Raw genomic sequence first — 2,771 nt, 5'->3', positions numbered from 1 at the left:
TGATAAAGGGGATTACAAGCAGAAGTTTACTAATTTCAGATTTTATCTTTGGATTCTTTAATCTAACAGCTTTGCTTTAAAATAGAATTTCATAGACCATTACTTGATCATGTTGATTAGTTCAGCTTACTAAGTTATTTTAAAACAAAACCACAGAGACATTAAATTCTAATAAAGGTTGCATATCTCCAATAGCTGCTTCTCAGCTATTTAACCCACATCCTGTTAATACTTCTCACAAATCTGAGTCGAAGAGAACAGTTGCCCATTCTCTGCTCTGGTACATTATTTCATGAGGATAAGCTTTTCTTGAAACAGTTTGGAACGTCCTAGCATGATAGGAAGACCACCAGACTGTTAGTCAGGGTTGTGAATCAGGTTCAACCCTGCTTCTCTCACTAAGGAGCCATGCGATCATGGCTATCTCCAGGACATCCTTAAGCCTCACACTGATTACCTGTATGATAGATGTAGCGCTGACAGTAGCCCTTGTCCCTCCTCACCCACCACAACTGTTAGGGACCACATGCCACCAAGCGAGCCCAGGTGCTTCACCAATCACAAACGTCATTTATAATTGTTAACTAGTATGTAGATGAGAACTATGTTGACCTTTTCAAAGAGGTAATACATAATTTGTGCTTGGTGCTTAAAATGCGAGGCCTTCCTAAAACAAGGAGAACCAGACGTTTCCTCGTTAAAGACCTTAAGCATTTTTCATACTGTCAGGGAACATCTCTCTAGAAGTTCGCGTTCCTATGTGGAGAGTTGCATATTTTTTCAGTTTTGATAAGTTCTTTTTTTTTAAAAAAAATTATACACACTATTTGAAATGCAGAGACACAGCAAGCTACAGTCTGCATTTCCTGGAGTTTGACTCACACTGTTATTTTTAGTTATTTAAACTGTTATTTTCAGACAACTATTTTGGTGGTTTACATGAAAAATTAGCCATTTCCTCTATTTTAGTGCAATTTTTACCTTAGGATCTCCTGACTCGTTTATACAGTAACGTAAAATAAATCACCAATTAGTATAGTTTTGTTCATGTTTAGAACTGAGAAAATCCAGTCTTCATTTTATGTTACTAATTGGAAATCATTAGTAATGGGGCATTTACAAATTAGTTTGGAATGTGAATTATTCTTTGACTTCGTTTAATGAGGAATGAGTAATATTTCAGAATGGGTGGGATAGCAACGAGTTCAAGTTCCTTCCACTTTGCTTATACATCTTTGACAGTACATGCCCTATTGTTATGTGGGAGGTGTCTTTCTCATCAGTAGAACCAACTTGTAGGTTCTCTGAGGGCAGGGAGCACATCTTACTTCTCTTCCTCAATTATGAGAAGAATGTTTTAGTATATGTGAAAGGAAGGAAAGAAGGGACTTGTATTAATGAAAAATCTTCTTGGCTATAAAATTCTCTACTCAAACTACTGAGTAGATCTAAAAATAACTTCTTCTTTGGAAATACAAAATAGTTTTCCCCTTTCAATCTACTTTTACCAAACCCAACCCTAGTCTACCACATGGACCTTGGACTGTTATGTGAACCAAATATAAACTTAAGTTGTGTTTGAGCTATTGCACATTAGGGTCTATATTGTACATTGTGATTCCTAGGGAGCTTTTTAAAAAATTGAACCCTCCTGGGCCTACTGAATCAGCACCCTTTGGGATGAAGTACATATGTGCAGAACACAGGGGATTCTGACAGACAATGAAGTTAGGGACTACTGAATTAGATGACTCATCCTTAAACAGGCTAATGACTCCTTCCTTTGATCAAGTTATTCTCTCTACCTCGGGCACTCTCTCCAGCTTTTCCATCTTCTAAGGCCCAGTTCCAAAGCTACCTTTACATGAAATCTGACCTGAACCTTCCAGAATGGGTGGGATAGCAATGAGTTCAAGTTCCTTCCACTTTGCTTACACATCTTAGGCGGCACATGCTCTGTCTTGCAGCACTTATGGGGGAGGTGTCTTCTCATCACTAGAACTAACTTGTAGGTTCTCTGGGGACAGGGAGCACATATTAATTCTCTTCTTCTATCATCTGACTGAGGGCCCATACTCATTTTTCACATGTATTGTGAATAACTCAATAGATATTTATTAGGAAGCATTCATCAAGAATTTAGACTTCAAGAGAAAATGTGACAAAAGAAGAGGAAGGTTACTTATGAAAATATGTCGATAAAGTGGATTAAAATTCAAGTGCAGCTGAGTCTCTTCAAAAGACTGGTAGAAATCAGGTGATGCTGAAAAGCCTGGATACCCTACAGGAGTATTTTTTCCAGATAAAATATAGAACATCCAATTAAATTTTAATTTCAAGTAGACAAGTAATTTTTAGTGTGAGTATGCTTCCTGAAATATTTTGGGGCAATATTCATTGTTTATCTGAAATTCAACTTTAACTGGGTGTACTGAGTTACATTGTGTCTCCCCAAAATTTGTGCCACCTGGAACCCGTGAATATGATCTTGTTTGGAAATAGGGTCGTTGCAGGTGTAGTCAAGTCAAGATGAGGTCCTATTGGAGGAGGGTGGACCTTAAATCCAATCACTGATATCCTTATAAGGAGAAACAGACACACAGACGCAGAGGGAAGAAGCCCAAGGGAAGAAGGAGGCAGAGATTGGAGTGATATATCTACAGGCCAAGGAACACCAAGGAGTACCAGCAACCACTAGAAACTGGAAGAATCAAGAAAGGATCCTTCCCTAGAGCCTGCAGAGGTAGCCTGGCCCTGCTGATACTGTGATT

This window comes from Orcinus orca, chromosome 5 (assembly GCF_937001465.1).
Source record: "Orcinus orca chromosome 5, mOrcOrc1.1, whole genome shotgun sequence".
Lineage (NCBI taxonomy): Eukaryota > Metazoa > Chordata > Mammalia > Artiodactyla > Delphinidae > Orcinus > Orcinus orca.
The sequence above is the reverse complement of the archived record's forward strand: the minus strand, read 5'-3'. Positions refer to the sequence as shown.